Source organism: Pinus tabuliformis, chromosome J, assembly GCF_031772625.1.
Source record: "Pinus tabuliformis cultivar Carrire ecotype Pingquan chromosome J, CPIR1, whole genome shotgun sequence".
NCBI lineage: Eukaryota > Viridiplantae > Streptophyta > Pinopsida > Pinales > Pinaceae > Pinus > Pinus tabuliformis.
In genome coordinates, this window is record NC_142295.1 from 839837022 (window position 1) to 839860981 (window position 23960).

Consider the following 23960-nt stretch of genomic DNA (forward strand, 5'->3'; position numbering starts at 1 on the left):
CTTCTTGTGTTCATTTATGCAACTCTAATGATATGAGTTAGATAAAATATATAGAAATAAGAAAATTAAGAGGTTCTAATTTCATAGCATGAAATTAATTCATATGTAAGAGAAATGTGAGAGTAACTTGTCTTATGTAAATGTGTTGAGCACTATCACGTTATTGAGTTTTTGAACTTTGTACATCATTGCTATAGGCCTATACTGTATATTGTATAAATGTTCTAAGTACTCACATATAGAAGAAACAATGCACTACTTACCTATAAAAAATGTTACACATTTTTCATCTTTGTTTGACATGAGATTGCAAAGATAATCCCTCACGACATGCAACTACCAGAAACACACCGTATAGCCTGGACAAGGAATCTATTTGTAATCGACTCATCCAAAAAGTAATGTCACATGAAGTCATAACATGTATGCTAAAAAGATTGCATGATGACCGCATAGTGAATGCTTCTACTGATAACACAACCAAAATTAGTGGTTACAATTATCATGTTACGTTATAAATATTCAACACACGTATTATATAGTCAATGAACTTCGACATGTAGATATGAAAAAAATGCAGTAAAAAATAATCGATAGTCAACAAACTTTCACCATGTGGAAATTGCTATAGTCTCCCGTGAGGCAAGGAGTTGTTAACAAATTTCATTCATGAACAAAATGAAACAATAATAAAATTTTATTATTAAACACATTTGATTTTCTCATAAAGTTAAAGTTAAATTTGATTTGTTCATAGCCAATGGATCATTGTACAAAGTAAAAAATACCACTCTTTGAAATTATTATTATTTTCATATACAAAAGTGACATAAGTGAAGAAATATGTAAAAGTAGCTTTGAATATTAATTTAATGTGAAATATGCGATAATGAACACAAGTATAACAGATGCAGTTAGATACAATGGTACACAATTATAGCTTTTCTAAGAGGTTCACTTCTATTCGATTTATTAAAATAAATCTTAAAATAAGAAAATATGAAAAAGTTTTAAATGGAGAAGAGTTTAAAATTAATTGTGTGTTTTCAAAATAAAGTTAGCTCCACATTTTAGTTCTCCCACACATATCCCATCCTTTACACATTTTTCATTCCATACAGATTCACAACTCCCACACATACCCTATCCTCTATAGATCCTTCGTTCCACACAACCAAATCTGTAGAATAATAAAAGATAAATACAATAAAAATAGTAGTCTTGATGTTAGTGACAAAGCACTAGCCGAAGAAATTCTCCCTCCTAGCACATGATGAAAGCTCCCCAAAAGAAAATATTTGGACAATGAAACATGCTAAAGATGACTAAAGATCGTTAGTTCAAAGTAGATACTAAAAGTGAATGAAATGTCGATGGTTATAGCTAAATAAATTACATTGTGTGGAATGCTTAAATATTATATATATCCCTAATACTATTTGGCATCTCTAGAAACCAAGAAAAATCAGAGCTACATGGAAAATTCAAAGCTATTTTGTTTAATACAGCTAGTTTTTTGATATGCAAAGGAAGGAAAAACGTTGTGGGAGAACTATGTGAGGAATATAGTACAAGAAAAAACTGGAAGAAATATGTGAAAGTTGCTTTGAAATATTAGTTTAATGTGAAATATGAGAAAATGAGGAAAAGTATAACATATACAATTAGAGACAATGGTACACAATGTTCAATTTCTTGAGAGGTGTACTTTCTCTTGCATGCCTCGTTCTATGCACATATTTCATTCCACATAACTAAATTTGTAAAGTAATAAAACATAAAAAGAGTAGCAATAGCTGCATTCATGTCAGTGATAGAGCACTAATCGAAGAAATGCCCCTCGCTCGTTATAGTTTTGCCTATTACATTTCAAATTGATTTTTTTGTTCCTACTCAAATTAAATTCACATCTACAAAGTAAAATTTCCTTTGCACCTTGGTACTCCCGCACATACCTTGTACTCTACACATCCTTCAATCCACATAGATTCATAGTTCTATGCAACTGCTCTTCCACACAGCTAAATCTTTAAAATTTTTAAATGAAAAAGAGTTTTAAATTAATTTCATCTCATTTGATTATTATTATCACATTATACAAATTTCTTTTTTTTCTACATCTTTTATGTACTCTGTAACACGTACTGTTGTATACAAAAAAGTACATGAAAATGTATACAGACATACAAAAAATTACGGAGCAATGTTTCTATTTCATGACCCATAGAAACGTTCTTCTGCACAAAAGAGGCAATTCATTTACTATTGCATAAAATTCTGAATAAGAGGACCACCATTCGATTTTTGAAAAACAGTAGAAAATGTAAATTTTTCAATAACCTTGTGTCAACATTTCCTAAATAGTTCTTCACAACTACTTCCTTCTTTGAAAGTAATTCCACTCCATAAATTTCCTTGTTTTCATCAAATATGCTATTAGTATTAATTTGTATAATAATAAACAAAATTAACACACATAAAACAATACCAGAGACATAGAAAACCAGACATGGCAGAAAAGGCCAGAGCCTTGATGTATTCTTCACACTCTCAATGTAATGTACAAATAATGATAATAGTACAAATAAATACATGAGGAAGTTTGTCTCAAGATAGTACGTCTATCTTGGACACTATGGTTGAGCAAATCTCTCAACCAAACACTAATCTAGGAGCCTAATTAGTTGGAGAGAATCTCTCAATCAACTAGGCCTAAACTGAATCCTAACCATGAGGAACAAACTCAATCTAGAAAGATAGGATTAAGTCCAACTTTCTTGATTTTAATTAATTTAATTGATTTGGACTTAGAATTGTTTTCATCACATGAGAGTGAGGCTAGCATTCCCCCCCAATGATAAGTCCATAATAAGAACCTGGTACCATCTCCAAGTCCTCATGCTGAAATTGTTGATCCTTAAAAACATTTCCTGAAAAACCACCAAAGTTGGATGCTGAAAAAACTTAAATCTAAAGAGAACATCAATCAGTTGCAAGTCTGATTCATTTCTGAAAGTTGCTTGACTGTGGTTTGTTGAAAACTGCTCACTGCTACTTTTGTTGTTGAATGCCCACCAACGAATTTTTTGATGCGAAACTGCCCACTGGCTACTTGATGTTGATGATGGCAAAAATTGTTGATCGCCCACTGGAAAATTTGTTAATGATGCCCACTGGATTCTTTATTGATGCCCACTGGCTGATGAGGATGTCCATTGGTTGATGAGGATGAAGACTTCCCACTGGCTGCTTTTTCTAATGTTATCGAGACTTTTAGTCTGACAACCACCTTCAATTCCCTTATCATTTCCCCCCTTTGTCATCCGAAAGGAGAGACAATCATTTGCACTTGATTTTTGAACTCCCCCCCTTCAGGTGTAGGATAGTTTCACCATCTCAATTTTACTGTAGAATTGGTCTTCATGTGAGATTGAATCCTTCGGTAACACATAGACAACTGTTTGACTGTAGATGGCCACTTCCAAGGATCAATCCATGTGTAATTGATCTTCACTTTGGGTGGTTGATTTCTCTTGCAGCATCTTTCGAATGAATGATTTTTCTTTCCACAATCGTGACAAGGATGGAGGTCAAAGCATTTACTCTCCATATGGCCATTTCACTTACAATGGTTACACTTAACCATATTCTTATCAGTGTTGAGAAAACCAACACTTACAAACTGAACTGGTTTTGAGAAATTTGGAACAAACAAAGTGTTTTCTTTACTGTATCCTAGGCCATGTCGATCTTTATTGAAGGAGATTTCTTCCCAAGGTCTGATCACTTTCTTGGAAAGACTATCCTGCTGTTATTCTTCATACTTGTTGTTGTTGCTAACATTTTGTCCTTGATTTATTAAACCTGATGTGTCACACTGGGCATCAAGCATTAACAGTGCATCTGTTTGACATGTTGCATCAAACTAATCAATTTGGTCTTTCGTACTACTTGTTACATCATTAAGTAGTACAACTGGTTGGATAAGATCACTTGTGTTACAACTGACATCAACCTGTTTGATTAGTTCATATGTGTCGCAACTTATATAAAATTTCTTGATTAGATCATATGTGTTGCAACCTTCATTAATATGCTGAATAAGATCACTTGTATTACAACTTTCATTCGTTGTTGTGATGAGGTATTTTGTGTCACAAATTGCATCTGTCTTCTCTACACATTGTGCATCAAGTAAATATTGTTTTTCACTTAACTTAATTTGGAGTGCATGAATGATTTTTTCTTTCATTTCGAGCTCAATTTGAAAGTCTTTTGTTGCTTCTAATGTGAAAGTCATTTGATTGATTAAGGTCTGATTCTACTTCAACTTCCATTCCAATATTTCAACTTTGTTCTGTAACTCATGATTGCAATCTTGCAAGTCTTTAATCTCTAGTTCTGCACTTTGAGGACGTTTTCCTCATTTACCCATTATGAATTTTGACACACTCGTACTCGATCACTTTCTTGCTTGATTTTTCTTGATTCTTTCTTGTAACACTTGCAGGATTTGAAGATCTCGCTCGCTTGAATTCTTGAACTTGTGTGCCTAGTTTAGCTTATCAATGGAATGGTTGAACTCACGCTCGCTTGAATTTTGTACTAGGATGAGGGTGTCAGATACCACTGAAAATTTACCCAATGTTTATAATGAAAATTTCAAATGTCAATATTGACTCAGCTGAGGAGAATTGACTCACTTTACCTCCTATATATTCACAATTTGGGTGTTGGTTTCGACTGAGAATGCACCTTTACAATTCAACTCAATTTGATTTGAATTTGTTTACAAGTTAACTTACAAATTATGATTTTGCAAGTTACACAATGACCAGTTGTTGTTGAATGTTGATGTAGTCTTTTGAAATGCATGAGTTTGTAGTTGCATTAACTTGATTGTCTTGCGTGAATTTGCTTATTGATGTAGAATGTTGATGTTGCTAACTTTGATTATGTGTTGTAGTTGCGCAAATGCATGTGATTATTTGTGCTTGATTGAATGCTCATTGCAACTTCTTAATTTCAGGTGCTTTGATAAATGTGCTTGTTTCATTCACTTGCTTTAGACTCCTTGTGTGTGTTAAATAAGGTAATTGTAGTGTTAAAACTAGAAACAAAACATGCACAATCAATCACTACACAAGGTGTACCTAAGATCCCCTTATTCAATTTCAGGCGGATCTAGGACACTTCAACACCACAAAAAATAGTTATTTATTAAATATTTGAGGTACATCATCTTTCACCTTGACAAAATCGTCTTGGAATATTCTCAAATTTCCAGACCTCTTTGGAAGAAAATTTTCTTCAAAAACTAGATGTTCACTCACCAAATCTCTTAAAGTAAAACATTACTTTGAATTACAACAATGAGTTTTTAAAAATATTCCTGTATCTCTCCACAATACAAACAATAGAAAATTCCTTCTCTCCAAAAATTACAAAACATTCCCTCACTATTACATTCTTATCCCTTCATTACAATATTTTATGATCAATTCCAAGACTCATGTTTTTATATGAACCCATAAAAAAAAATTTCAATATACTAAAAAAAACTTTTAGAAAAACATATCATTAAACAAAAATCTTTCTTTCCCACTGGACATAGTCACACAATTTTGTTGAATGGGCGGTCACTGCTCTCCAACGCAAAAACTTTCACGCTTCTTTCTAATGTAGCTCAGGTCCTCACGCTATTATGTCAACTTCAGGGGCAGGTGAAAATGGTCCTCTGGCTCACGCTGGTTTCTGTTAGATCTGGCTTTGTTCCATTCCACAAGCATCACAAAACTTACACTACAACATCACAACATTGCACCATACCCATCACAACATTGTGCCATATCAATCATTGCACCAATTGAATCACCATGCCCTGGTGCTCGATTTCTTCAATTCAGCTTAGGTGCTCACTATATTTTGTTGGTTTAATTTAACCACCAATAGTAATGCTGTGAGTTACTGTTCACTAATTGCAAGTTAACTCCAGTGGCAGGTCTTCAACACAACTTCTCCAGCTAGAGCATTCCTCCACTGCTCCAACAACCTACGTTTCTCACAGCCTATGTTTCTCAAACCCTTATCCTTGTATGCTACTACTAAGACCCCAACAACCACTGCCAGCATCAAACACTATGTTTTGTTGTAGTTATTCATCCAAGTTTCAATCTGAAATTTTGTAAAGCTTGTATCATAACACACTATTATTGGCTCTTATTTTTTGTTCGTGCCACTTACTAGTCGAGGACACCTCGCACGCATGTGCGCAAGAGAAAGAACAGAAAATAACTAACACACTTCCTCATTCTACATTTTGCATTGAAAAATAAATAACAGAGAAATGGCTTCACTGAAGCCCTCTACTTGCAAATGGCTGAGATATTGGAAAGAAAATGAAATTCCCGTGGATCCTCTCACTACCCCTGAATTTGTGGCCCTCTCTGTTAAAACAATTCATCATCCACTAACTACGAGATAGAGCAGAAGCGATGAGTATGGCATTAGAAGCATGTGTGCCTCAGTGAGCTCTAAGGTAGAATTCACCATTAAAGAAAATATAAGTGAGAATCCACTTATAATCTACTGTAAAAACCAAGGTCCGTATTGCTGCGTGATGAAGAATATTTTCAACCGTCTGGGGATTAAGCCCATGGTCGTTGAATTGGATGAGCTCGGGACTGCACAATATCAGTTAAAGAATGTATTGAAGAGACTAACTAGAAAATCAACAATACTGAGTATCTTCATTGGTGCCAAGCAACAAAGTTTACAAGGGCCATGCTTCCTCCGACCCTAGTATGGAACTGATCAATAGTAGTCTCTTCCTTGACCAAAATAGCCACTCACTCAATGGATCAGGTAACCTCATCCACTAACAACCGAACACATACTTCAGACAAGGAACTTGATTCAAGCATGATGCTCTTGCCTTCTAAGATTTTTCTCAATAAATTCTTCAGTCCTTTGTTCACAAGACGTTTAGTAAGAATATTTGATTAGAAAGACCATGTTGAGATGAAGTATCTTGTGTTTTATCCTCAAAATCTCCCTGTCATCCTTTCTATTACAGAGAAAATACAACACTCGTCTTAAATACTATAAATCTACAGACCCGCTACCTGTTTAGCCCAATCATAGGATACATGAGGCCAATGACTAGAAAAAAAGACCTTGGCCATCGACTGAACGGATCTTCAAAAACCATCGAAAGATCTCAAGGGAATTGAACTATGTAGCCACTACCCCAAGGGAATCCTCAAACAAAAAACAAATTAGTTTTAATGAAAAAACCTATTAGAATTATCAAACTCAAAGATCCAAATCAGACAAGAAAGAAACCCATGTCATAAGTTATGAAAATCAAAGAACCCGAATCAAACTACAAGAAACCCACTATCATATTTTATTAAAATCGAAGAATCCAAATCAAGCTACAAGAGACCCACGTCCTAAAATCTCAAATCAAAACTTCACACCGAACAATCACACCCTTTTTCTTTCACACCCTAATCTCTTATACCACATGTAGAATAATAAACAAAATTAACACACATAAAAAAATACCAGAGATATAGAAAACCAGACATGGCGGAAAAGGCCAGAGCCTTGATGTATTCTTCACACTCTCAATGTAATGTACAAATAATGATAATAGTACAAATAGATACATGAGGAAGTTTGTCTCAAGATAATACATCTATCTTGGACACTATGGTTGAGAAGATCTCTCAACCAAACACTAATCTAGGAGCCTAACTAGTTGGAGAGAATCTCTCAACCAACTAGGCCTAAACTGACTCCTAACCATGAGGAACAAACTCAATCTAGAAAGGTAGGATTAAATCCAACTTTCTTGATTTGAATTAATTTAATTGTTTTGGACTTAGAATTTTTTTCATCACAGGAAAGTGAGGCTAACATAATAAATTTTGTGTATGCATATTAATTATGTTTCTAGAAAACTGGAAAGAGTCTTTCCACTCCAGAACTTACCCCATATCATTTGAATTTGTGATATCCAACTACTTTGCATATATCAAGTAAAATAGGAAACTGTATTAAGGATTGACATAATCTTTAAGCACACCACATAATGTTATGCACCTCCATACAATGCGTCAACGTTACTTATTTCATGCTTATTTTACACCTTCGAACAATATGTCAAAGTTACTTATTTCTCACCTCTACCCAATAATACAAGGAATTTGATATAAGTGACAATATGATGTTAAAGTTAAATTTGATTTTGTCATAATCAAAGTTTTATTACGTAGCTCTGGCTTCCATGCAACTTTGACTTCCCTCTTAGAATTATAACATAACACCAATATTTTTTGATACATTGTACGAAATACATAAGTGCCCATTCGTACATTGTCTAGATTTATACATTCTACTAAACATAGTTAATAGTTAAAAGGAGAATTCATTTGATATTAGATACTAAGGCTATAATATAGAAGCACAAACAACGTTTTCCTTGTACTGAGTGTAGAAGTGGAGTTGAACTTGTTTATATTTGCATGTAGCTCTTGTTGCAACCTCCACACATGTAGTGCTTCAACACTGTGTCTTGTATACTAAGGCTCTTTTTCCTTTTTGCAAGGTATGCGTGTAGAATGTAGAGGGGTTGTGAAAAAAAATTAAATGAGAAGACCCATACATTATATTGAACATATTTAATAGTAACACTTTAAAAGAAGAGTTCATTTCATATTAGAGCGAGATATGAATTTTCTCATGCATAGTGTAGAAGGGTAGTGAACATTTTGTTTGTGTGGAGTGCGAAAGTGGAGTCAAATTTTTTATTGTACGCAGCACTCCTACACTTTTTCTTATCTTCACATATAACTTTTGTCGACACCTCCGCACTTTGCATATGTATCCTCTCATTAGTATGTCTTAAAATTATAAGGAAATGTAGAGGTGCAAAATCTTTCATTATGCACTGAGACAATCAACATTTTAATTGTACAGAGTGTGGAGGGGCAACAAAATTATTTCTTCAAAGATTCACTATGTGCAATGCATTACTCTATTATTCCAAAGTGTGCGGAAAGAAATATGTGTGGCAAAATCTTCATTCATTTTTTATGAAATATCTCTGCACAATGAAATTTCTCCACATAAAGCTCTATTTCTAATTAATTGATTAAGGTTTTTGTAGTGTGCACAATTAAATATTTCCTTACAATGAAGTATTTTTGCTCAAAAAATTCTGTATTTTTTTTCAAACAATACCACTATTTTTTTTCCATGAAGTTCTTATTCAGCTTAAGATTTAAACTTTTTGTATCAAGCAACTATATACCCAAAAATCGAAATCGCATAAAATAAATATATTAATTTCATTTCAAAATATGTGAAAAAATCTTCCACTATGCACAATAGAGAGATATGGGGAAAGCGTAATAAAATCCTTTCCCAGACTACTGCAATCCGAGAAATTTAAAATATTAAGACAATCAACATTATTCAAGCTTCATAGGAAGCATAAGTACTTAAAAATAAAAATCTCTTAACTAAATTTCTATTATGTGTTAGTAGCATATGTATGCATGACATAATATAGGAGCTCAAATCATAAGTCTCTAACATTAAGCAATACAATCATAGTAACAAGAACTATATCGAGTTTCAAATGTCAATCATCATAGCTATGATTAAAATAAATACAATACACGAAACATACATATGAAATATAAATTTGTTCTTGACTATTCAGTATTACTATGATCAATAACTTATGCTTTATTAATGCTTCTAAGGAGTGTCACAAAATATAAATGCATACAATATCTTATGCAAAACATTAAGAACTTTGATTTTCAGTGGACATCACTTATATTGGTAATGAAAATGCTCAATATCTCATTTCATTAGTTCATTCACTATGTTATTTTATCATCTTCTCTTTAATTATTTGTTGCATTCGAGAAAAGTAAATTCCTTCGTCCCAATGGGGATTGGGATTGGGATCCCATGAACCATAATGTGGAAAAAGGAAAATACAAAAGAAAACAGGGACTGTATTGAGAAACTAGACTAAGTGACATTAATAAAATTAACAAATCCCAAATAAATAAATACTAGTAAATAGAAAATGAATAAGTGAATATTTAAGTACACTTGTATTATGTGAAATAATATACACTAATTGTTTCTCTACCAACTTTCTTCCACATCCATGACCTATTGAACCAATGTCTTCAACGTAGCTTTAATGAGATAATTCATTGGACCAATTCTAATCTCTAGCTTAACATCAATTGATTGAATATCTTCTTTTTGATATCCATGGCCTCTTTTTGTAATTGAGCAGCTAAGACAACTTTCTTGTCATTGATACTAACAAATCTAACTATCCATTTGCTAATTTATTAAGTACTAAAATCAATTATATCATCAAATTGTTTCACCATTGACTCTTTTAACTTTTCCAATTTAGTATTAGTGTATATTTTGTGATCAATTCAAGATTTATTATGATGAGTGGATCATCTATATCTTGAACAATTTGCACCACCTATAGAAATACATCACTTCTATTTTTTATGTTTTCACATTTCGAAATAATGTTTTCTATTGTACTGATTCTTTGGGACCATCTAGCTTTGAATTTCCTCATTCGCTTAGCATTTGAGAGTTATTTGTTTTTTTGTCCAGATCATACAATAATTCAAGCCTTTGACTAAAAGAAAGTAAGTCATTATTAATGAAATGCTTGTCTTCGATAATATTACTTCTCACCAAATTGACAAATGAGTTGATTTCCTATGCTAATCATATCAGATCATAAGCTTTCTCCATCCATGTTCAATGTTTTCTAACCTTTGGCATATATTAGTGATAATACGACATTTGACTGTATTGATGAGTTTTAGAGCTTTAGTATATCCATGAGATGTGCTAGTAGTGGAAATTTCATATGGAAGTGTCTTTATTGCGAGTGGAGTCATCAACAAAGGAGCCAACTTTAAAGTATTTTGCAACACTTCTATTATTTCTTTCAGTATCCAAAGTTATCTGCTTGTCTTTTCTCAATAGACACTGCAAGTGAATTACCAGTAGCTTGAGGGAATCTCATGAGGACGCATGCTACAATTCCATACATATCAACATTTATTTTTACTTTATCAATATCTTTCTTACTATGCACCTTTACTTTTTCAATTTTCAATGTTCTACTGTCCTTTTTATAGTTTTCATCTTCAAAAGTGAAAGAAGGATCATTGAAACTAGAAGCTTCTTTGGAAATTTACTCCATTATTTTCTGATTTTCATTAAAACAATATTGACCCAATCAGGTAGTGAACCACATTCAATTTCCATGTTCATAAATTCTTTAATGCTTCCTATTTTCAAGGGAATTTTGGATTTGGCCAACTCAGTGATGTGCATTTTCTCTGGAATAAATATACGATGAGGGTCCTCATCATCCCTGCCAGATGATAGCTAATTGTGAATACAATTTTCACTTTCAGTATATTTTCACTTTCGTTCACTCAAAGATGAAGCTAAAAGAGTTTCAAATGTGCAAGTTAAAGATTGCACAGGGTTTTCGCCTCTTTACTTGTAGATTGTTTCAGTGTTGATGCTCACTTCTTCAACAATTTCTATAGTACTCATTATCTCTTCTTGATTATGGATTAGAGCACTAAGACTCTTTTCGCTTTAATTTGCAAGAATTTTCAACAAGCTCTTTTATTTAATATCACCTAGATGTGCAATAAATAGACCTTCTCCATCAACATCTTGTCCAACGTCAACTTATTTTAAATTAAGATAATGAAAAGTCTTTACAACCTCTGTAAGGTGGCTTCCATTCTTCATGGTTACTTATCCAACAGTAAATGGAAAAGAAATATTTTTTTTTTCTTTTTCTATTTAAATATAGCTTTCTTATCATAGTATTTCCTATAGACCTCAGCTGAAAAATACTTGTCTATAACAATTCTCGGAAGAAATAATGGTTTACCATGAAACCCATAAAATTGAATAAATATATTATTTTATGTTTCTTTATGTATCACTTTTCCCCACAGGAAAACTTGTGCTTCACCAAATATTCTATGTGGATCTTGTCCAATTATCATCTAAATAACTTGCTTTACAAAAATATCTTGAATTTGAAAAATAATTGAAGTATCTTCATACCTCCACAATATGAGATACCATAATTGCATCAATTCTTTACTAAAATTAAAGTTAGGGTTATGCGGCAAGTCATCAAAGACATGAATCAAGATGAGGGTTGTTATCAGATATGCCATCATGAAGAATCTATTTCTTTTGAACAAGTTCACTAATTTAAAAGTAAATTCATTTGAAATAAGATCAATGCAGTTGAATACACAATTTTTGTTATATGAATAATAGAGAAAATAGAAAATGGATCTTGGGACACTGACTCTAGTTTCTTGGCCCATTAGATGGGCACATAACTAACAAAACTCTCTAAATTTTTTTCTAAACAAAACAATATCTAGAAAGGAAAGATAAAAAGGAACCTCAAAAGTTGGGAAAATGAACTCTTGAATGATGTTCGATCCACCTGCCTGTGACTCTAAAAAACTATTTTCTTTTGAAAAATTTAAGCATATATCTAGATAGAGTAGCTTGAATATGCACCTAAATGTCTCAAGAGTGAAAGAAATATGATTCATTTTCGTTTCTAGCATAATTGTTCTCGTCTTTAAATCAAAATTTTGTGCACAAAAATAAATGATTTGCTTGAAATCAAACACTTCTAGGATGCATGTAGCATTCACTTATCCATTAGACCAAATCTTATCACTATTGTTCTCTTCCTTGGATATATTCACATATAACTAATACGCAGTCGACCACCAAACAAATAACATATTTCCTTACCCTGGTAGCCATTTCCGCTTTGTACTTTTAAAAATATTTTGTCAATCAGTAACAATTTACCTGCCCTTTAAGTATATATTTATTGATACTCTAAACAATCACCACCTTTTACTATTTTTCCTGTGAAACCACTTTTATAGGACACTCTCAATAAATCACAATGCCAACATTTACAAGAAATAGTGGAAATAATTGGCATAGTCTAAACATGCCACAATTCTGTCCAGAAAATAATAGAAATTCTAGCATGATTTTTAGGAAACCCGTCACAAATTTTTGGAAAATCAAATTACATTTGAAAAGCTTCAGGAATTTTTTGTATCAGGGTGATTGTTGATGGTATTGAATCCATTTCTACCAAAAAAAAATAAAGTGAAAAAAAAATAAAAAATTTCTAACACCCTAACAATTAAACTTTTTAGAAAAAAATTGTTGCTTTGTGGCAAGAAATTCATTGTCCATTTGAAAGTTTTCTCTTGGTATACAACACCAAAATGAATATTGAAATTATAACGCTAATTTGCAATTTTGTGATTTTTTTAGCGCTATCTGTTACTATTCTACGTGTGAAATTTGTTTAATGGAACTTTTTGAATAAATAGTTGTAATTCAAAGACAACAAAGTTGACATTTCTGAGAAGTAGTGGAAATAATTTAAAACAAATCTCAAAAATTAGAAACCATTTAATCCATGCACTAACCAAATTAAATGTGAATATTTTCTAATAATGGCATCTAGCCAACAAGCTAGCAATAATCTCTATTATGAAACGAGTTCATAGTTTGGATCACACTCACTACTATATCGATGTCAATTTATAGGTAGTAGCATTTACTGTTCCCAATTACGTGTTAACTTTTTCATTCGCAAAAAAGGATACTGAACCATTAATGTCATTATGCCAAGTACAAAAATGAGGAAAGAATACTCTGCACAATGAAAGCCTTTTTTTCGGTTGTACATAACACTAGTTTGTAATTTCGTGCTTTTTCCATTTGTCGCGTACCCCTTCCACATTGATTGCAATTATAGAATTGCATTAGTATTGGTTCAATGATAATAATTTTTCTCATGTGCACTAAAAAACTTTTAATTGAATATTTGTTAATTAGTATTTAATTCACAAATGTAAGAAGTAGGAACAGGTACGGAAAGAAATTTTCCGAAGAGAAATTTATATGCAAAACCGCAACATTGCCAATGAAAGTTTTTGTAACACTATGAATTAAGGTTTATGTTCCTTCCTTCACACACTCATTCTCCTGCACAACATTAACTGTTCACACGTATTAAAAGGCACTTATCACAAATGCTTATAGTATTCAGAAATATTCTGCAAATAACAAACGTTACACGTTTGGCTATTTGACAAAATAATTAGAAGTGCATGATTACGTATATATGAAATTATTAAAACTTCAAAAAAAAAACTTAGTATCCAGTTGAAATAGAGATAATATTCCTCTGTATAATGAAAACTCCGCATACAATTATAATTCTCAGTTTACTAGGTCAAAGCTTTCTTGCATTTATTCAAAAATAACTTAAGTTGCATTCATAATAAAATTATAAATTATTTTTTGTAACTCATACAATTTATTAGTAAATAATTCTTATTTCCTCATAAAGTTACATTAATTTAATTTATATTTATGATTTTGAGGTTTATAGTTGTTTATCAAAAGATTCCATTGTGTAGAAGTAGCCTTGTGTGCACAATGTAAGCTTTAATATGAACTCCACACAAGAAAATATCTGCCCAATGAATCAACTTTCTAGATCTAGAACAAATTATTTAAATTATTATTTTATTTATAAAAAAACTATAAACGTGTATAACTAAATTATTTACAAAGACAAATTTACCATTGACTATTGCAAAATGAAATATGGATTTTTTACACAATGCTTCGAAAAATAGAACCCATAGTTTAATGCATTATTATTATTATTATGAGGTCTTGGTTTCAACTTGAGCAAAATAATTTATTGTGTCATAAATCCTTCTTGCTATTTTACAAAGTGATAAAACTTATTATTAAACAAATTTGATTTAGTCATAGTCAATGTTCCACTGTATTGAGCTTTTACTTTAGGAAAGAAGCTTACTCTGCACAATGAAAAATTTCATTCTAAGACACGCACAATGAAAGCTCGATACAAGGAATATCTGCATAATGAAACCATGATCTCTACCACTCTCGCTATTGTGCATTCACTCATAAATAAAGACAATTGTGACATAATAATTAGTCTTTTTGCTTGAGAAGCCTTCAACAGTAATCAACATAGTTACAACAACTATAATTGTACTTATATTCAAATGTTAACCACCATAGATGTCATTGAAATAAGCATTACAAATGAAATAGATATCTAACAACCAAACAAAATTTCCAAACGTTCCTTTCCATTGTAAACAGAATTGGAACATAGTAATGAGTCTTTGTGCTTCACAAGCCTTGAACAATAATGAACACAATTACAATAAAAACAATTGTATTCTTATTTAAATGTTAATCATTATAGCTATCATTAAAATAAAAATTACAAATGGAATAGATATCTCTGAACTAAAACTCCTGCTAAACGTTCATTTTCATTGTCATCAACTTCACACAATTACATTGAATATAAAAGCTCAAAAGCATAGTCTCATGAAATTATGTTGAATCAATTTTTTTGAAGAATGCTACAAAATCTAGAGTAATACAAGTTCACATGCATAATATTGTCTAAGAATTCTTGATATAATTGGTAAGAAAATTCAGCATTAAGACAAAGTAAATACAATCCATTTTAATTATCATGAATTACAAAACATTAGCTAATATATAAAAGCTCAAAGCAAATACTAGAAAGCACAAGTTCAATTTGTTTTTTTACAATGTCCCAAAATTCAGGCCTATACAACATCCCATGTAAAACATTATCTCAAAATTGTTTACATAATTGGTAAACTGACTGAGAACTAGAAAACACAGTAAGAAGAATTAAAACAAGGTATGATTACAGACTCATGGTCCAGAAAATATGCCGTGTTTCATAAAGAATTTATCAAAATGTTAATACTTAAGTTGGAAAAGTATATGAATTCATCCTAATGGGGATTGGGATTAGTCGCTTGTCAATCCTATTCTCTAAACTTCATCTGCAACAAAAAACAAGAAACTACATTCAAGAATTAGAGTACTCCATCATAACACACCCATAAAACTTCATTAGTTAAATACTATGAATAGAATAACGAATGTTCCAATGCATTAAAGCAGTTACAATACACAAAAGCATAACCCAACATCGTTTAACTATCATCTATCGCTTAGAATCATGATTTCTATAACAAATTCCTTCACTTTAGCTTCAATGAATTCTTTCATTGAAGCAACATAAATGCACTATTTAACATGTTCATTGAATATCTCCTCTTCAATTTCTCTAGTTTATTTTTGAAATTGCGAAGCCAAGGCAGAGCATTGTTTGTTAACACTAACAAAAGTAGTTAACCATTTACTAATTTCCTCTGTAGTAAAATTAGTTATATCATCGAACTTTGTTTCCTGTGATTGTTTTAGCTTCACGAATTCAAACATCAACTTGTCTTTCAAAATTAATCTAGACTCATATCTAATGCACAAACTGTTTAAATCCTGAAAAATCGTTATCGCCTTGAGATACACATCACCTCTTCTATTTTTTATGCCTCCACACTAAAAAAATAATATCCTCTAATGTTAAGATTTTCTCAAACCATGCAGCCTTGATCTGCTTTATCTGATTATCATCTAGAAACCCTTGTTTATATTTTTCTAATTCAAATAATAAATGAAGCTTCCACTTAAAAGTTATAAGGCCATTGTCTACAAATTCCCTGTCTCCCTCAAGCTCACTTTTTACGAACTTGATAGAAGACATAGTTCTCTGCCTTAAATATCATAGATTGAAAGTTGCTTGCCATGAAAATTCAATAATTCACAATCTTTCGGATATATTACTAATAATATATGACTTCACTACATTAAGAAGATTGATGGGTTTATTAAATTTATGTTATACGTTGGGACTAGAAATTTCTAATGGTGGTTCATCTATTGTTAGTGGAGTCTTAAAAAATGAACCTAGGCTTAGATTATATTCTAACTCTTTTATTTTTTCCTTGAGCTTCAGATTTTCTGCTTGTCGTGAGCTAAAACAATCTACAAGTGTGTCACCAATAGCTTGATGAAATTTCATTAGCCTTGGTGTCGTAACCCTAGACAGATAAACATTTATTTTTATTTGATCAACAACCTCTTTGTTGCAAATTTATACACTTTAAATCTTCAATATTTTATTGTCCCTATCATAATTTGCATCTTGCAATGTGACAACATGGTCATCAAAAGTAATGACATGTTCAAAACTTGCTTTGTCATTGTTTGATTTTCTTGAAAAAAGGTACTAACCCAATCATGTAGTATAATGCTATCAGCGTCCATGTTCATTGCCACTTGATAGCCCATCGCCAACCATTTTGTTGCTTGTAGTAGATTTTTCCTTTTTTGCCTGGTAGATGAAGTCGGAACAACACTACGTGTGCAAGATTGAGATTGTCCCATAGGATTTTTGCCTCTTTGACTATATCTTCCTCCCATGTTGATGATCTCTTTTTCAACATTCTCTTCAACAACTACTATCATTTTTTAATGTTTTGTTGATGTACTACGACTTTCCTTGCTCTGCTCTCTAGTTCTTGGAAGCAAGTTTTCATACCTAATAAAGTCTAGGTGTTTGTGAACATTTTTCCTCTATCAAAGCATTCAATAACTTCAAATTCACCTAATTTAGAATCATCTAAAGGCTTTGCAAGAGAATTAGCATGAATCGTATTCTTCATAGTAATTTTTCCAACAATAAACATAAAATAAATAATTCTTTTCCCTTTTTTTGTTCAAATGTAAATAGCCAACGACGATATTGCTTGCAAACTTTAGGAATAGCATAGCTATCTAGAACAAACTTTGGAAAGATAAATGGTCTGTCTTAAAAAATATAAGTTCAAATAATCGTATTGCTTTCTCTTTCCTCATGTTCCCCTTTGCCAAATACGAAAAACCCAACCTCTACAGATAGTCAAGGAGGCTCTTAGCTAGTTACCATGCAATAGAGTTCCCTTACAAACACAAATTGAATTGAGTAAAAATTTAAAGAAGCTCTATGCTTCCACAATATAGGATACCATAACTACATCGGTTCCTTGCCAAAATTGAATTTAGGATTACAGGGTAAACCATCAAACAAATTCCTTCACACGAGGATTGTTATCAGATAGGCCATAATAAAGAATCTATTATTCTTGGTTAATCTATCTAATTGAATAACTAATTCATTAGAAATGACATCATCCCAATTGAAACTATAATTATTTTTGTATGTCTAATAAAGAACATAGAGAATGCATTTTAGAACATTTGTTGTACTTTCTTGGCCTATTACGCAGGAAAAAAGCCAACAAAAATCCCTAAATGGTTTCCTAAACAAAGAATTATCTAACAGAGAAATATTCAAAGGAACTTTAGAAGTTCGAGACATGATATCTCGCACAATGTCAATCCCACCTGCTTATGGGTTCAGGAAGCTATCTGCAGAGGGAAATTCTAAATGCTTGTTTAGTTCCAGTAACTTGAGTAACCATATAAATGACTTGGTATTTAGAGAAACATTGGCCGCTCCTAGCTTAATTGTTCTCGTTCTTGAATCGAAATTATTTTCACATAGATAAACAATTTCTTTGAAATCAATGAGCTTTGGAACACACATAACTTTCGCTAATATGGTAAACTAAATCTTGTTTCTTGTTTTCTCTTCCATTGAAAGATTTACATATCGCTTATAAGTTGTCTACTAGTTAAATTTATCATCGATATCTGCAAGTGAGTTAATTGTATCACTGCAAATAGCCTCTTTCCTTCGTCTACTATCCATTTTCGCATTGCACTAAAATATATTATGTTAATGAATGACATTTTCAAATCTTGTTTAACTTTACAAATACTAGTTCTTTTCATAATCATCGATTATTACTATTACTCATGTGAAAACTGTTACACATGACACTCTGAATATATATTAATGAAAGAAGATTTTGGGGGTAAGCCAAATTCTCCTTTCTTTTACAAATTCAATCCTGTGGCCTATGGGTTATGGACCCACAAACCTATCGGAAGCGTTCATAAGGCTTTAATCCTTTAAAATCATGGACCATTTAACATACTAGAGCCTTTACACTATCGGGAGCATCTAAACATGCGTTTAGCCTTAAAACCCTGCGGCCATAAAACCATTGGAAATACATGGGAACAAGGTAATTACAAAGGAAAACCCCGCCGGATCACTAAAGGTGGACTTCAAATTCATTGAATCGGTGTCTATAAATCCATCAGGTCCGCTCCTCATTCCGATCCTTTCCGCTGCGCCACTCTAATCCGACCTCCGATCGCTGATTAGCGATCTCTCCGATTTTTGATTGCTGACTTATCACTATTGGCATATCAGCGTTCTGCCACGTCGTGCTATCACATTGCCCCTTTAACTTTCCCGATTGTGATCAGCGATTAGATCTGAGCCGTCGATCTGGACTCTTGATCTGATGGTCCACGATCCATCGCATTATCATAATCGCTCTTCTCAATGGTTAGGGTCCGATAACACCCAACAGGGTTCCATCGATGCGATAAAACCCCAACCATTGATTTATAAGATCCAACGGTCCTTGTTTATCGATACTTCATTTCTTCACCATTCTTCCTTGGCTTGATCTCGCTGTTTTGACAGAATCTGCACTTTAAATCCAGTTCTCTGCTATCTCCGTTTACACCCTGTTAACACACGACAACTCTACATATATATACTCACTCGATATCTTGGATCGCCATTGACCCTACAGTGGTCGATGGTTGATCAACACACTTATGAATGATATTAAACCATAAGCAGATATACATACATACATATATATATATATATATATATATATATATATATATATATATATATATATATATATATATATATATATATATATATATATATAACAGAACTGAAAAGGGACATAATACACAGACTCATGGAGACCATAGAACACATATCTATTATACATATACAGACTTCCATTAGAGCCTAAGGCATTTCAGCCTTAGGAACGATTTCTTCCTTCGATTACTTTTGGTCACTTGGCTTCCACACATTCTATCTGTCTCTCTATATCCCCTAATTGAATGTGCAAGTTCACTATTTATAAGAATACATTGGATCAAATCACTGAAGGGATTTGATCAATCCTTTCCTTGAATCACTCAACTAAAGCCCTAAAGCTCACTACAGAATACATATGTGGCAGTATTACATTTAATAAGTCTCCTCGAGACTTTTATCTATTCCATCATTTATGTTGTTTTGAACAGAATTGTCCCCTATTTTGCTTGATGGTCCACGTCTCCTCTTTGTTCTGCTTTGGATTCCTCCTTTAATTAAGGGGGCGTTAGATGCTCCTGCATCAAACTCCCAAGGCACAAAAATTTTATGACCTCCTAGTCATATGCTTCTCCTTATCCTTAGCAATTCTACCCACTTCACTTCTTCAGTGGAACTGCCTTCATGATCTTTTGTGAGCTGCAACCAACCTCTGCAATAATAGTCTTCCTCTACTACATATGCCTCACCAAACCCTCCTCACTTGGTCTTTTGGCATCCTTTTGGTTCTCTTCGCTGGAACCTCTTGAGCACACCTTGCTCTAGGTTGCTGCAAATCTTCTCACCTTCTGCTATCGCTATCTGCTTGACAGTAAGATCATAACGATGGCAAGCGTGATAAAAAACTTGTTAACAGTGATTGAAAAAGATAACAATTTGAGTCACATCTTTAGAGCATCAGACGGAGGCTTGGAAAGAGGCAGAACTGAGCTTTCTGATGTCTGAATAAATGAGGAAACAAGTGTGTTGAATGTTAGAGCTGATTCGTTAAATATTAGGGCTACACATAATGGAGGCAGCAATAGGTTTCCAGACAGCAGAGATGAAACAAATGCATTGGCTACACATAACGGAGACAACACTAGGTGCTCAAACAACGTAGATGAAGAAAATGCATTAGATATTAGGGCTACACATAACAGAGGCAACACTATGTGCTCAAACAATGGAGATGAAACAAATGTGTTAATTAGGGCTATGCATAATGTAGGTAGCACCAGGTCTTCAGACAGCGGACATGGTTTAGGCTTCAGGCCTTCTGACAAAAATAACGTCGAGAGCAACATTGGCAGCAATGTTCATCAGGGTTCAAACAATAATGACTGATACTTACGGCCTTCAGGAAACAACGACAATGATTCATACTTACGGCCTTCAGTCATCAATGATAATGAGAATGCTATGATAATTAGAGAACCGTGTAAGATTGTAAGGGAAGAAGTTAATAAAAATGATGCTAAAAACCAGGAGATTAGTGAACAAGATAAGAACAGTAAGAAAACAAGAGGCAGTGACATTGACAAGGCCAACCCAAAAGCCAGAAATTCTTCAGTAAAAGAGCTGAGAAGAAAAGTGGTTAATCTGTCTTCCCAAGAATTAGATCCAGAAATCATGAGTGTCCTCAACAAAGGTTTAGGGTTCGCAATTGCTCCTAAAAACCTACCTATTGAGAATATGATATGTAGCATAGAAGATGGGATTAATAACCTTTCATTGGAGGATAAGGAAGCACTAAGACAGGAGTTTTCCCTCATTTTGAGAAAAGCCAAAGCTCCCAAAAGTAATTTAAGAAAATAAGAACAAATTGCCTTTAAATCCTTGCAGAACAATGATAAAATTGTGGTTCTTAAGGCGAATAAGGGAGGGGCAGCGGTGATCTTAGATAAAGAATACTATGTATGTAAAATGAATGAACACCTTAGATGTGGCAGTTACAAGAAGCTGAACAATAATCCCATTCCCAAGATTATGAAGGAGGTAAAAAAGACAATTTCAGATTCCGATCTTGAGGATAAATTAAAGAAAAGATTAATCCCTTCTTCTGAAACCATCCCAAGAATTTATGGTTTACAAAAGATCCATAAATAGGGTGTTCCTCTTAGACCAATAGTTAATACCATTGGCTCCCCAACCTATGAGCTTGCTAAGTATGTTGCTAAAATCCATAAGCTCCTTGTTGGGAACACTGATTCTTTCATTAAGGACTCACATGATTTTGTGAATCTTATTAAAAATGAGAGGGTAGACTGTGATGACATCCTTGTTAGCTTTGATGTAGTATCCTTATTCACCAAGATTCCTCTTGATGAATCCATTCAGGTTATAAAAGATGTTACTGATCCAGGAATTGCAAGAGTAGCTGAAATATGTTTACAGTCAACTGTTTTCACCTTCCAAGGAGTATATTATGAGTAGACATCTGGGGCGGCAATGGGATCACCCCTTTCGCCAATTGTGGCCAACTTATACATGGAATACTTTGAAAAGAAAGCCCTTGAAACATACCCTTTGAAGCCAGCCTGGTGGAAGCGATTCGTTGATGATACCAATATAAAATGGACTCATGGTAAAACAGAACTTGACAAGTTTTTTATTCACCTCAACTCTATCTCTCTAGAAATAAAATTTACTATGGAGCTAGAAGAAAACATGAGCATCCCATTTTTAGACGTACTCATCATCAGGAAGGAGGATGGCTCTTTGGGACATAAGGTTTTCAGGAAGTCAACCCACACAGAAAGCTACCTCCACGCTAATTCCCACCATCACCCAACCTAGAAGTTTGGTGTTCTAAACACTCTAGCCATCAGAGCCCTTCGAATTTCTGACTCTGAGCATCTGGATGAAGAAAAGAAGCATTTAGTTTCAGCTTTTAAGGGTATAGGCTACAAAGAAAAAGAAATTAAAATAGCTATAGAGAGAGCTGAAAGAAAGGTGTTATCTCATAAGCCTAAGGCTCAAGACCAACCTCAGTGTGGGAGGGTTTTTCTACCTTATATTCAAGGAGTGACAGATAAGATTGCTAAAATCCTGAGAAAGAAAAACATAATCCAGCAATTCTCAGCCCCTGGAACCATTAGGCAAGGTATGAGGTCTGTCAAAGATAATATTGATAGACATCAACTTAAGGGAGTCTATAAAATAGATTGTTCATGTGGAAAAAGTTACATTGGTGAAACAGGTCGCTCTTTGCAGCCAAGACTCAAGGAACATGGAGCTAATATTAGGAATGAAAGGTCTTGAACTTCAGCCCTTGCAGAGCATTCCTCAAAAACCAAGCACCATGTCTGCTTGGAAAACACCTCAATAATTGCAAGGGAAGAAAAACATCGTAGGTGAAAGATTAGAGAAGCTCTTGAGATTATCAAACATCCACATAATCTCAACAGGGACAATGGTATTGAGATTAGTGGAAGTTGGCTTCCCTTAATCAGAGAAATTAGGATCACCAATACATCTCAGGTATAGCACTTAGTGGGTAGATATGTCCCTTTCCTATTCTAGTAGTTAGTAGTTAATAGCATTACTTTCATTGTTTCTCTCAATAATAATTTTCAATACTATTAAGTATGAATTATAACATTTACAATAATAATTATGATAATAGCTATTACTATTATCATTAATTATTATTATGAAATGCTATTATTAATTATTAATTAAGACCTATTAATAAATCTATTAATTAAATAAACTATTAATAAAAATTAAACATTTAGTAGTAATTATTAGGATTTGATATTAATTATTAACTATTAATATTAATTATTAGTTATTAATTATTAATTATTTTAATACATTAATATTATTATCAATATTAATATATTTTTAGTATTTAATATTTAATATTAATACATTATTAACTAAATTAAACCACTAATAATAATTAAACATTTAGTAGTAAATATTTATGATAAAGATTAAAGAATCAAAGTATTTATTTATTATTACATTAATAATTGGATTAAATAATAGTTTTTAAAATATTTTAAAATACTTTAAAATTATTTAAAAATAAGGATAATAATAAATAAAAATGATTAAAACAAGCCGACATCCATCCCAT